The sequence below is a fragment of the Malaclemys terrapin genome, chromosome 6 (genome assembly GCF_027887155.1).
Source record: "Malaclemys terrapin pileata isolate rMalTer1 chromosome 6, rMalTer1.hap1, whole genome shotgun sequence".
Taxonomy (NCBI): domain Eukaryota; kingdom Metazoa; phylum Chordata; order Testudines; family Emydidae; genus Malaclemys; species Malaclemys terrapin.
The window spans coordinates 105,715,619-105,730,769 of record NC_071510.1 but is presented as its reverse complement, the minus strand read 5'-3'; positions in this window follow the sequence as shown (position 1 = coordinate 105,730,769).

Here is a 15,151-nt window from a genome sequence, read left to right as displayed (position 1 = left end):
TGCTGTCCTAGCTTTAGTCATTTCTCCTTTACCCACTCATGCGGTCTCCCTCAGCAAATGCATTTCACTATAGGTATGGAATCCTGCCACCTGCTCTCCTTCGCTGTAGTCTCACTACGTGTACTTCTGGAGTTGTTGTGCCATCTAGAACGTGCATCCTTTCTCTTTATGTTTCCACTGCATGCCTGTGAGAGGGTGCTCGGAAGGCTGGGTGGCCTACAGGTCAGCGCACCCAAACCTCTCCCCCGCCTACGTTAGGGCACTAGAGGTGCCTGTTCTTGAACCTAAGCCAGGAATCATCTGCTCTCCTCCTGCATTTGAGCCTCAGCCCTTAAGGCTGACTCATTGGCAAAATACTTTCACTGGTCCTGCAGCCACAGCTGTGCACACGGGCCATGCTTCAGGAAAACACTGCTTCCCTGAATAGGGAAAGTCTTAAGAATGTGCTTAAAGTTAAATATGTGCTTACGTGCTTTCCTGAAGACCAGAGGGGTAGAAGCAAGGGGGAAATAAAGAAGCTGAAGAGTACAAATTAATTTTTCAAGGAGCAACATTGACATCTGCAACAGAGAAACAATTGCCCTTAGTCTGTAGCATGGAGCAAAATAAAAAGCGTTAGGCGTTATCTTCAGGATTCCATTAGGAAAAGGGTGTGCAGGGAATAGCCTACTGTGGAAATTCAGAAGACAAGGAAAATTTTCAAAGCAGAATGTCTTTATTCTCTAAAAATATGCCCTCAGGTCACTTGCCCCAGGAGGTCAATGCCAGACCTGGGGAGAGAACTCAGATCTCTTGACACTCAGCCCTGTGCCCTACTGTGTCCCTGGGCAACACTACTTTAAATTAAATGCAGTTAAATTCAAAGTGGCTAAATTGAGCAAAAACAAACTACTCCTCTCCCCACATTCAGGAACAATCAAAGATAGGCAGGTCTTGATTTGAATATACACAATGCAATTTGTAGCACTGAGAAGCAGACTCAGATTTTATGGTCAGGTGGAGTCATGGTCATGTACATTGACCTTCAGCATAACGCAGGCCATAGAACTTCACCCAATAATTCCTGTATTAAGCCCATATCTTGTGGCTGACCTAGAGCATTTTGTTTTGGAAAGACATCCAATCTTGATGGAGAATTCATATCCCTTGCTAAGTTTTTCCAATAATTAATTACCCTCACTGTTAAAGAAAAAGAAAAAGTAGTGTCTTATTTCTCATGTGAACTTATCTAGCTTCAGCTTCCAGCCATTGAATCTTAGAAGTGAACATTTTCAAACACTTTCTAAAAAAAAGTATTCTCTTTTTCCCCCCCTCTTTTTTACACCTCAACTAAAGGAGGCCTTTCCCCCCTCCCCCCCCCCCAGTACTCTGTGAAATCCTACATCTACTTCACTTTGCAGGTTTAGTGCTCTGATCATTCAAGCTTCAGAGAAAAGAAATACAAAGAGAATGAGACTCCAGCTTTAAGTCTTCCTTAATCTGTAATATTTTCAGTCTCTTATTTTATCCCTTCTTCATTTCACAGATCAAATGGAGTTCAAATTATCTCCCTTCACTTTCAGTCATTCAACTAGATTGTGTCACCACTAATGCCCACTGACAAACCAGCTCAGGGAAGAACAGGGGATGGATCAAACTGTAAACAAAGCACTGTGACTTTTCCTGAGACAGGTAAACACATCTAATCTGCCATGGACTGAAGTTCTGAGAAATCTAATTTATCTACAGCAAAGCGAGAAAAATAAAAGTTATGGCAAACCTCAAATTCAATTTACCTGTATTTGTAGGACATTTTACTAATAGATGTTGATGGCCCAATGTTTCTTCAGCTTTCCTTGAAAAGTTTTGATTTTTTTCCCCTCAAAAACCTAAAATTTTGGGTGAGACTGGCTGAATTTTTCAGGTTTGGGGTTTTTTGTTTTGTTTTCTTTAAACAGCAAGTTAAATTTCAACAGAAATATTCTAGTGACAGAGATTTGATTCCCCATTTTTTGCCACTATTTTCACCTCTCCCTTCGCATCCATTTTCATATAAAACTGGAGGCCACGGTAGGTAGTACTAATCTATTCAGCAGAGATCTGTGCTAGTAAGGGCAGTGATAAAGAATGGGGCTGAAAATTTGGGGGTCAGTACATAAGACTCCCATAAAGGATCAATAGGTGGGACCATCCTCTTCATTAGCTGGGGAACAGTGTTTTGGTAAATACCCCAAATGCTGTGCTCTGAGCAAGAAAGGCCAAGCAGTGTAAGAGAGCCAGTGGTTCAGAATGCTGTGATACACCCCTTATTGTGAGGCAGTGTGTGTGGGAGGACACTCTGAACAAAGGACAAGTGATACAACTAATCATTTTCTGTAATGGACAACCCTGCAACAGTTTTATCGCTCGGTGCAGAGGCAGCTCTGGAGAGAGAGAGAGAGAGACTATCCTGTGCAGCTGCATATGAGTGTTATTGAAGTAAGTAATTACAAGCTGCCAGTCACATCTTATCTCTGGGGGGGAGAGCTGAATTGGAGGGGTGGGGTGGAACATGCCCCCTACCATCTGCTGTGGGTTTATATTAAAGGATTGTGGGTTGGAATCAAAACATAATTTAACATGATTTCAGATTTTTTCCCACCATACCTAGAAGCATTTCACAGGCAGAGAACTACCGTTATTGCTCACAAGCCAGCAAGATGCCTATTCATTCTATAGTCTCTGAAAGCCTAAAGCTCACAGAAATAGTGACATGGTTTTTCCCTGACAAACACTCCTGCCAAAGGAAATCACATCCTCTACATTAGTGGTTTTCAATCTTGTTTCATTTGCAACCCCCTAAAAAATCCTTTGAGTGGAGGTGCAGAGCCCTTTTGAAATCCTAGACAGTTTGTGGACACCCAGGGTCTTTGGACCACAGGTTGAAAATCAGAGCTCTACATACTCCATGCAGAGATGAAGTTGGGACACTAGGGGGCACCTGCCAGGGACAGCAGACATCCTCTTAGTGCTGGATGGTGCGTACACACACACACACACACACACACACACGACAAATATATGTCTAAGAGGAGGGCTGAGTCTCCCCTGTGCATTTATAGAAACAAAAAGGGAGCTCACTTTGCAGCCCTCGCTGCAGATATGGCAACAGTAGATGTGGCTCAGGGAGGACAGGGCATTTTGAACAACCAGAGCTGGCCTTAGAATTTTGGGGAATATTTTCTCCAGCCTCTTTTCCAATATAACCACTTACTGGCCACAATTGCCACATCATGATGTGCATGGCCAGCTTAAGGTTTTTGGAGAGGGTCAGTGAGATGATTTTGGGAGTGATGCTCCAAGCTTTAACCAATCATTTAAAAAGAAGGGGATAGATCTTTCCCAGTTTCTGGCAGCTGAAGTGGAACCTATTTGCACAATTTTACAACTTAATCAGTTTCGGCTTTCGAGACTATTTCACAAGGAAAAAGTCTGGGAACATATTTTAAAAAACAGAAGTTGACATTCTCCTTTGCAGGGCCCAAAGGCTGGCTCTGTTAACAAGGGACTCCTATGAGCTTTCTCCAGCCAGCTCATTAGTAGTAGGATTGGTCTCAGCTTCCTGGAGACAAGCTGGCACCTCTGTCTAAAGCAGAGAAGGAAAAGCCCCTTTCCTGCTACAAAAGAGGACTCAAAAAAACATCTAATGGAGGACAAAGCATTCAGAACTGATATGCACTCTAAGTTGTTGGCTGTACAAATGGCGGTGGCTGACCCAGCTCAGGGAGTCAGCCTCTCTAAAATTGGAGTAGGAAAGAATGCTGATGCTGTATTGAGTCTGCAGAACAGAATCAAGCTCTTGGAGAGAAGAAGAGTAGTAGTTAGGTCTCTAAAATTCCTGGGGTGAGGCCCAAACCTGCTCCCACAAAAGTTAATGGGAGTTTTGACATTACTTTCAATGGGAGCAGGACTGGGACCATGGAGAATTGTGAAAGAAGGAGCAATGTGAAAATAAAAAATAAATAAATCCCTGAGACTTTAGGGAAAGATATTCTGCACCAACAGTCAGATTGTCAGTTAAGGTGCTTAAAGTCTGAATGGACTAGAGGACTTAGTAACAGAGATATAGTTTGTGGGCCCTTTCTCCCCTCTTCAGGGCGGGAACACCACACGAAGAGCCTAGTTATAACATTACACCACTGCCAGCTGTTGAAATGAATGCCCAAACAAACACTTAAAAGGAGATTTTTTGTATGTATGTGAGAGAAGAATAATCACATAACACCACAGAAGGAAGGTACATACTTTCTATTATATTTACCAAGGGCAAAATCATCAGCTGCTCTCACTGGTTCTCTGCTGAGCTTGGGGAAAATAATTCTGGGTGGAAGACAGTGGAACTGCTCACCGGCTGATGTTGCTATCCTGAGCCTCAGGCGGCATGAAAGCTAATGCAAACACCACTTGAGTCGCAAGAGATGGGAAGGGGGGCACGTGGATACCCTCAAACAAGTGGAACTTTGAATTCAAGGCTAATCTGCTTTCCTGGGGATTTCAGGATCAGGAACTTTGGTAACATTATTGTAAGTTGAAGGGTTTTGAACCCCTAGTGTAGAATGTTTTAGGGCTAGTCTACAGTGGAAACGCTACATTGGCGCCGCAGCAATGAGTCTGGTGAAGATGCACTATGCTGATGGGAGGGAGCTCTCCCGTTGGCATAATAAATCCACCTCAGTGAGAGGCAGTAGTGACGTCAGAGGGAGAAGCTGGAAACAGTTTAGCTCATCTCTAATAACTCCTGCTATATGAACTCACACCCATTTGTGTACAACTGAATGTGTTTGTGAGAAGCACACAGAAAAAGCAGAAGTAGTGGTACAGGTCACATGTCCTCTGCTCTGACACGTCTCACCTCTGCTGAGGTGAACTTGAACTTGCTGGAAAGGTTGCCTCTCAGTGTCTGCGCATGTCATTAAGTGACTCCTTCATGAGCCTATCTTGCAGCACTTTTCTGATGGAGAGATCCCAATGTCTGTGCAGAGTCCTTTTCTAATTAGTGGGGTTCCAAGGTCTGTCTGCCGATCTTGTTGCAGGACTGAGGCCTTGGTAAACGTGACTACAGACAAGTGTATTTATTTCACATCTATGGTTAAAGGGATTAATTCATCTCATACTCACCTAAGCCATCCTCCAGTAAGCTGGATCAAGGTATTATGGTTGGAAACTTTGCAGCTAAGAAGTATGATCCAAAAGTCTTTCACAAAGTAACAAAAACTAATTTCTAGATATGGCAACCTTCTTATTCAAGCCCAGAACAGCTGCTATAGTCCACTTCGTCTTCCGTATAAAAATTGCATGTGTACATTTAATAGTCTTCAGTCAAACCATTTGTTTAAAACATTCAGTTGGGCCTGAAGGAGTTACATACCAATTTATATTGAATTTTAGTAGAATGTGGGTGCCTAATTCTCTTAGGTTCCTCTGAAAATCCCAGCCTTTAAGAACAGACTTTGTGATTATCTAGGAGTAGCAAAGTTGCAAGTCAGAAACCAATGCCTAATGAGGGGAAAGTGCTTTATAAAAATGCCTTTAGCACCATTATTATTTTCCAAAGGAAAATAAATGTGGTGTTTATAACAAATGGAACAATCTGTATTAACCCCTTTCAGTACTGATCACTACTGCAGCGTCTGTGCCATGGAGGCATTCAACAGCATAATTTTGGGCTTAGTTGTGCCTGAGCTGGCTTTTATGAATGTTTCCCCTGTTGCAGATCCAACCTCTACCTTCTTATTAGCACTTACTCAAATGAGAGCTTATACCTTCTTATTAGCACTTACTCAAATGAGAGCTTACAAGACCCACTTCTTGTGGCAGTCTGGGTGAGTCTGCAAAGCAGCTCCATCTTCATACTGCTTTGAGGCAGTAGAAAGGCAGATCATTCCTATCCTAGAAATGGAACATTCTGTCACAACCTGCTCGTTGTATTTGCAGTGGTATCACTATCAGTTAAGCAAATATGCATTGTTAAGAGGCACTGGAGTTCAGGGAACAATTTTTGTCTCACTAACAAACAAATGAAAATATTTGGTTTCTACTCCAGCCTCTGCCAGTGCCTGTATGACATTAGGTAAGTCACATGGAGTTCATTTTCAGTCTTCAGCCTACCATATTTGCATATGAAAGACTGTGCACGCCCCTACATCTGCCCATATCGTGCAGGTGAAGGAACTGTACATGCACTTTTAATAAACATACTGCTGTGCAAAATGCTTAGAATTTGTACCCACCAAAATGAGTTTTGCTCAGTGTTGTGGCGATATTAAAGAAGATACTAACAGTGATTCCCCCAAGTGACAGTGACCCCCCAGTAATTTGTCCCCCACACTTTAAAATCCAACAGTTTCACCAAGTACAAAAATCTCTTGGGTCTTCTGTTAAAACTTGTAAGCTACTGTCTGTAGAAACCATTGATTGCATCTGTCCTGTGAAAGATACTTTATTACTATGTAAAACTTACAAACAAGTTAATTGACTTTGTTCTTGAAGTAATTGATACAATGTAAACGAACACTATAAGCCATTAAGTGACTTTCACTTCATTGTAACAGCAAGGGCTTATAGGAACAGACCCTCACCCTCTGTGATTAAAGGGCCAGGAGTCTCAAATGAATTAGCACACACCCCGAAAGTGGTGGAGACAGTAAATTAAAATATGGTTAAGATATGGAATGTATGCTGATGAATGCTTGATGTACATAAATGGTTAGGGAGGTGCCAGCCTAGAAAGGGAGTATCCATCGGCTGAAGAATGTGTCAAGTAGGACCACCAGACAACCCCCTGAGGGTAAACTGGGATCCACCCCATCACCTGGAAGGATGAGAAACACAAACTTTGAACAATGTGGAGCCACCAGGAATGTGCCACTTTGGACAGGAATGTGCCATCTGCTGACTGAGTCAGCAACAGCAGGATAAAACAGTTCCCATAGACTAACATAGGAATTAATTCCTATAAGAATGGACTCTAAAGACTGATGACTTTGAGATTCTGGTTCTGCTGCCAACCTCCAGGAGCATCAGGTGCACCTGACACAGACTCAGCTCCATCCTCATGACCAAGATACCTGGCCAGTAACTTGGCATGAGCAACTTCTAGGCTGGTAACTATAACACCTATACAGAACTTGAATGAATGATTGTGTGAATGACTGACTGACTCTCTCTCTCTCTCTCTCTATGTGTGTGTGTATAAGAAATAAGTAGTCAAACAATGTTGTTTACTTTTATCTTTTGCTTTATCATTATATTTACAATAAATGTGGCATCTTTGCCTTATCCCTCTTAATAAGATCCTGCTGGTTTTTATTCTGTTGGTATAACACTGTGACATGTTCAGGGTACAATCCAGACTAACGATCCACCCCTGCCCTCTAACCTGGAGTGCCCTTTACACTGCTTTGCTGCTGCAGCCTCCAATCTGGAATCCTCACAGCCTCCAGCATGCATGGCACTCCCAGCTATGTCTGTGCGCACTCTCAGGGCCGGCTCCAGGCACCAGCTTACCAAGCAGGTGCTTGGGGTGGCCACTTCGGAGAGGGGTGGCACGTCCAGCTATTCGGCGGCAATTTGGCAGATGGTCCCTCACTCCTGCTCGGAGCAAAGGACCTCCCGCTGAATTGCCACCGCAGATCGCGATCACGGCTTTTTTGTTTGTTTGTTTGTTTTTGTTTGGCTGCTTGGGGCGGCCATATCCTGGAGCCAGCCCTGTGCACTCTACAGCTAGTCAGTCATACCTTGACTCTTACCAGCCTTGGTTATATCCCCAAACACACTACCAGTCCTTAGATTTCCCCCCAGAAATGTATTTCCTGTACTGCCCAGCCCTCTCCTGAAAAATACAAATTTGTATAAAGTCTCTATTTCTTTAATAAAAAATTATATGCATACCCTGTTACTGCAAATGGAGTTCCCCAGACACTTCACTTTAAACCCACTTGATTCGATAAAATAAAACACGTTTAGTAACTACAAAGAGAGTAGTCGTCATGCAGCTGAAATGGGTTTTTCACCCAGGAAAGCTTATGCCCAAATAAATCTGTTAGTCTTTAAGGTGCCACCAGATTCCTCGCTTTTTTTTTTAAACAGAGAAAGATTTTTAAGTGAATAAAAGTAACGAGGAATAAAAATCAATTATGGCATCAATTCTCCTCTTCGAAAACATTTCCAGCTGAGATTGAGGAGACAGGGTCTCTATAGGAAAGGATGTTTCCTGCTGTTTTTCCTCACCCGTTGGAGCTTCTTTTTGTTTCCCTTCCTGCTTGATGACCCTATTTACTGCTTAAATTCAAATTAAACGAAGGAATGTGCACTCTGCTTGAGACAGACCTGTTTGCCAATTTCAGTTTGGAACATATATTGAGATCACCACACAGGGGAATCTTATAAAACCACAGATAATGTTGCACACATTTTATCAGGGTAATAGTGAACAGCAAGCTATGAGTTTTCAGATGATATCTTACAAAGATTACTACAACAGTGTGTAAGATTTGGACACAGGAGAACATTCCATCAGAGTCACTGCATGCATAAAACCATCTGTGCAACATACTGTCTCCTTGTGCCCAATTTTGTGCGGCCAGATGTGGCAGCTGTGTAAAGGACCTTTTTAAAATTCAGCTCTATCTCTCAGTGCCTCAGTGTTTGCTACCTGATATAAGGATAATAATGGTAATTCATAGGGTTGTTGTGAGATTTAAATCAATTACCATTTGTAAAATGCTTTGAGATTTTCAGATGAAAGGTGCTAAAGAAGTGCAAAAATTATAATGAATCAAACCTGTCAATGACAGAAAAATATACAAACTGAAAGCAATTCTGGTATATATAGCATGAAGATATGCATCTGTAAAGATAATTAACACTGTTAAAATCAGTGTTATTTCAACTATAATTATACAAAACATTCTGTAAAGCTTCCCCCCCCGCCTTAAGCCAAACATTTACACAATTGGCCCTTATAAATCAACTTCCCTCTAGCAATATTCTAATGCTATTGTAGCTTTAGGTTCGGTGATCATGTGGTATCAGCTCCCTTAAAAAATAAAATGGCTATAAATGGTAAATCTTTGTCAGAGAAATACCATTTTTTCCATCAGGCATTTGGAGAGTTCATACTGCAGACTGCTGGGCTGTCAGATTAAAGGCTCTTTTAAATGTGGTTTGGGGGAATAAATCTTTAAAAAACTCTATGAAAACTGCATTGCTTAACACAAACTGCTAAGCCCCTCACAACTACTTTCTCACCATCATCAGTAATTAAAATCCAAAAAAGTAAAGCGTTGATGAGATTACCATTAGTCACTGGGAGCTTTGCAGAGAGCTTCCTTCACACAGAGCAGAAGTTGAGCTTTAAACTTTACTGAACAAGTATTTGCTGACTGTATTTCAGATTTTCCCTGTACTGCAGCCTGTATTCTTCGCTCCCTAAAATACATCTAACACCAACCCATTGATACTAATTGTCTAACAAGTGGCTCTGGGCTCCATACGGCTGTTGTGTGTATGTCAAATCCATTTAACTTACTAACCTGAATTATTTGTATTTGCCATTTCAAAAATATTAAGTTTCCCCCCAGCAACTATATTTTTGATCAATCAAAAGCTTATCAAGTTCTTCTGTTCTGAGAATAAAATTAAAAGATGTTTGCTTTAAGAGAAATAGATAGTTACCACTTACAGAAGAGTTAAATTTATCCTAGGGTAGAGGGCCCAGAGAATGAGCCCCTGAAAGATGGCCTTCAAAGGGAAAAAAAAAAAAAAAAACACGGATGTGCCCTTTTTTGTGACTTCTTTTTGCTATATGCAGAAGGATGGGTGTTCCTCCCCTCCTTGTTTTTTTACATTAAGTTTAGGTCCTGTCTCTAAGGTGCTACAAGTACTCCTGTTCTTCTTTTTGCGGATACAGACTAACACGGCTGCTACTCTGAAACCTGTCCTGTCTAATGACGGTCATCTATAGAGTCCCAGGTTAAAGAATGAAAATTCAGAGGGGAAGGGATTTCTAGTCAGACTGCTTCAAACTCAATGGTTTTTGTTAATACTTATTTCACTCAAATGCATGAGAAACACCCGGGAAAAAAAGAGAGGGTCCTTCATCATGTCTACACCATGGAAGTTTATCAAAGATTTCTACTGTTGCTAACCCAGTTCGGTTCCACCAGACTTCAGCTTCCTCCCCATGCTCCAACATTCATAGTGGGGTTGGTGGCCAGTAGGGTTGCCAACTGTCTAATCGCACAAACCCAAAACATCCTTGCCCCGCCCCCTCCCCTGCCACTTGAGGCCCCGCCCCTTCTCCAAGCCTCCCGCACTCACTCCATCGCTTGCTCTCCCCTATCTTCACTCACTTTCACTGGGCTGGGGCAGGGGGTTGGAGTGCAGGAGGGATTCAGAGTGTGGGCATGGGCTCCCGGATGAGCCTGGTGCAGGAGTGCAGAAGGGGTGTGGGCTCTGGAAGGGAGTTTGGGTGTGGGAGGGGGATCTGGGCTGGGGCAGAGGGGTTTGTGGTGCAGGTGGGGGCTCCAGGCTGCGGGGTGGGGCCGAGAGGTTCGGAGTGCAGGAGGAGGCACAGGGCTGGGGTAGGGTGTTGGGGCTGGGCAGCGGTTACCAGAAGCGGCCAGCCTGTCCGGCTCCTAGGCTCAGGGGTGGCCAGGCGGCTCTGTGCGCTGCCCCTGCCTGCAGGCACTGCCCCTGCTGCTCCCATTGGCCACGATTCCCAGCCAATGGGAGCAGCAGAGTCGGCGCTCAGAGCGAGGACAGCATGCTGAGATCTGTTCCGGGAGCTGTGTGGAGCCAGGGCAGGTAGGGAGCCTGCATTAGCCCCGCTGCATTTCCAACCAGACTTTTAGCGGCCTATTAAAATCTCCCGATTGGTTTCAGTAGCTTTCGGGAGATTGATTCCAGGAGACTCCCAGCCAACCCGGGATGGTCAGCAACCCTAGTGGCCAGTGATGTTGCGGGGGAGGTAGGGCCAACCCCTGACAGCCTGGGAGTGCTGAGGTCTCTGGCTATAAAATCACCCACAATGACAGTGAGTGTTGAGCAGCCCCTTTCCTTCCAAATACCACAACTGGAAAACCACTCAGAAAAAATCCTTGGGCAGGAGCTCATAGGCCCAAAGACACACCCATCCTGAGCTAAAATCGGCTGAGTCCCTGTGCCCTTCTGCTAAACTTCCCTCCCACAAGCACTGTTTTCAGACAGACTGATAGGATTCCAGTGATGGAGGAGGCTGGCTTTCTCCCCCATGCAGATTATGTCACAGGGGCTACTGCAACCCCAGAGGATGCAGCATGTTATAGAAGAGATGCATGCTGTGCTTTTGCATGGAGACTTTACTTTTGTTCCTTCTTGTTTTGTTGTTTCCCTTAGTCTCCGTCCATTTAATTCCGACTTAAATCATAAGGTTGCTCTTTATTTAGGGACGAACTCTGCAGTACTCTCTCTGAAGCAGGATATCAAGTGTCACATATGATGGCAGTTTTCTGCAAATGGTTGCCCCCAGCAATACTTTGAGAATGCCCATTGTAAATACAAAATGAAATGTCACTGTCTACAGGCTGACAAACTTTTTGCAGTTTATGAATGCCAATGAAACTGTGTTGTGTTAAATATGGCTACTGTTTTCCTTTAAACCATTTAAAATGTATATAATTCTAGACCGAGACAGACTAAATTTAGCTTGATATAAATTTCGGGGCTGACCTTGCATGGTGCTATGTGCCTCCAGCTCTCACTGACACCAGGCCCCTATACAACCAAGCTTCAATAACAACAAGATAGGGCTTATAAGGAAACAGGAGCTCCAGTCAATGCAGCACTGTAATACTGAGACATCTAAATGAAAAATGACTACACTGTCAGAGTCTTCCTAGTGATCTCGTGTAATAAGTGAGATGGTACTGTAAGAATGCATTTTCATGCTTATACTAACAGCATAAACATTATTCCATTTTTAGTGATACAAATGGAGGTAAGTTAACTGCAGGGCTGTTACCCCATAACATTCAGACAGGAAATGGGAAGCATTTACAAAGAGTAAGACATCTTGCGTGGAAGTAGGGAAAAGGAGTGGGTGAGTGGGGAGGCAGAGAAAACATGGTGTTCTCTTGGGTGCAGCTGAGGTTTTCAGTATCTTTATTGTTCAGAGTATATTAAAGGTTTCTGGTTATTCCTTTGCTAGGGTAATTGGTTAAGGTGAATCAGAAGAGATTCATGTAAAGTTCCATTGACAAACCCTTGCCTGATTCTGCTAAAGATGCCTATGTAGCATTTTGATCAGTCATTATCGGTTTGATATTGGGACTCACAGGGCTGTCCTTACCCATACGCAAAGCACGCAGCTGCATAGGGCACCAGGAAACTTGGGGCACCAAATTTCCTGGTGCCTTGCGCAGCTGTGTGCTGCTCCAGCCCCTGCTCTGCCTCTTCCCCAGGCCCCCCACCCCTGCTCCGCCCCAGCCCTGCCTCTTCCCCATGGCCTCTGCCCCTGCTCTGCCCCAGCCCCACCTCTTCCTGCCCTGAGGACTGCAGCAGGGCCGGGCCTGCACTCACTGGCAGCAGGAAGTGCAGGGACCCGGCCCCAGCCACACCGCCAGTGAGTGCTCCGGGGGTGGTTCCCCACGCCAGCCCCCCCACCCTCGTGGAGGCCTGGGGCCTCACCCCCCCCCACCCCCCGGCCAGGGGGCTGTGAAGGCCCCAGAATAGCTAGGGCCGGCCGTGGGGACTCACTTCTGTTTGAGTTATAGCCTCTCTTTTAAAAAGAGATCCAGTCTTGAGTTAAAGACTTCACTTCAATCCTCAATAAGTTGTTCCAATGGTCATTACCCTCACTTAAAAATTTGCACCTGATTTCTAGTAGAATTTGTCTACTTTCAGCTTCCAACTGTTGGAACTCATTATGCTTTTTTCTGCTAGATGTAAGAACCATCTACTGTCTGAAATCTTTTCCTCAGGTAGGTATTTGTAGACATGATGAAGTCATCTCTCAAATTTCTCTTAGATAAACTAAATATATTGAGCTTCTTTAGTCATTCACTATAAACAGTGCTGGTGCAACCACTAGGCGAACTAGGCAGTGGCCTAGGGCGGCAAGTGGTTGGGGGCACCCCATACCGTTCTCAGGCATAGACAGCTGGGTAGGGCACCTGAAAATTTGGGGCACCACTGGGTCTTAGGAAAACCAGTAGGGTGGACACTATCCCTGTTCTGACCCTTCCTGCAGGCTCTGAGTCTTCCTGGGAAGGGGATTTAGTAGTTAAAAGAGAAAAAGTCTCCAGCCTGCCAGACCTATTAGCACAACACTGAAACTGTTAAAGAGCCATTCAAGGGGTAATGAAGACATTTAACAGGCATTTGCCAACCCCCAGGTATCTACTGTCAGTTTCTGAATGTACTGACAAAAACAGTTGTGCATGACTGTAATATTTACTCAGAACAGGTCAGTCTACAGGACCTTAGTTTAAAATTTGCTTTAAAAATATTTCATTAGTGAGTTGGTGAAGATTATAAAAATCACATCTCTAAAAAATCCTTGCATAGATTTTTAGGTGCACAATCATCTTTAGCCTTAAATGCTTGGATCTTCAGACATATGGTTTTTTAAATAAATTCTTCAAGAGACCACCCTTATCTAAAATACAAATTTTAATTACTATAGTAAAAAAAAAAAACCCTTACTTCCAAAGTCTTCCTGTCCTTCCCCCCTCCCCTCCTTCCTTCCTCCCACTGAAGGAAGCAACAGCCCTTTGCTTCCAGATAGCTGGACAAAGAGTTTCCCTTTCTTTACTTATGATTATCTGATGACTTGCATCTGAAGAAGTGAGGTTCTTACCCACGAAAGCTTATGCTCCCAATACTTCTGTTAGTCTTAAAGATGCCACAAGACCCTCTGTTGCTTGTTATAAATTAGAGTGCCCTATTCCCTAAGCTTTGCCTCCTCTCTCAATTATTTCTTGATTTAATAGTGCTCAGTTCAAGGGATAAGCAAAGTTTAAATAAAATAAGAACTGACATTATGATCTTTTGGTCACTTTCTAATTATGTACTTTTCTGGACTACCATGACAACAATTTGTAGTGAGCCACTGAACTCAGCTTTTGACAGAATATTGCTAGGTCACTGGCAAGCCTTTCTACAAAAGGCATATCCAGAGAGATTTTTTTAAAAACAGAAACATTCTTAATGCATGTGTGTAATACTGAATGAGGAAAAGAAATGGGATTCTCATGTAATAAACTCTCCTAAATCATGGAAAGTCATCAGGTTATTATTTACGACACAAGAGAGATGAAACAATTGCCATGTAAATCTTCATGTCTTATACACAATGCTTTATAGAACATATCTGTAGTGTTATAAAGGGCCTGAGGCTTACAAACATACACTTGAATAACTTTATGTCTTATTGAGGAGGTTTAAATGCCTGTTAATTATTAACATATTGGTTGCATAATCATTAACAGAATTCATACAAGGTTATTTAATACAAACTTCACCACTAGGGAGCACCAGCATACAAACTATTTTAGACTTCCCATAACAAAAGCAAAAAAATATTAATAATATACATCTTGCAAAACCAATATTTTTAATGTAGTTTTAAAAATTATTCATATGGGGACTAGGTGATTCAGGACTGAGTGGACTAGAAATGCCTGTTTATTTGAGGTCGTAAATTCTGTCCAACCAAGAGCTGTGCTGTAGCATCTGTGAAATTAGCTGAAGTTTTCTGCCCAGGTCCTACTGGAGTGGCATCTTTATTACTCTCAGCAAAGAGCCAAGAGTATTGGAAACTGAACTACACTTTCTATCCTACATGTGGTCCTTCTAGGACAGCACAGGACTAAACAGTATATCTGATCTATAGCTATAGAGAATTTCAGGTTGTTAACCTGGCACTTTTCACGAACACTAAATTCATTTTTAATATAGTTGCTTTTAAATCAAAGCTTGTAGCACTAACTACCTAGTCAATGCACTACATCTCACTGACACCATATATTGCAAAATATTTGATCTGGGCAATACAGGACTTTTAAAAAGCCATATAGAGAGCTAAGTGCTAACTCCTTCAGCACCTTGTATGAGATTGTGTGGTGAAAATCCTTGTTATTGATAAATATAACTT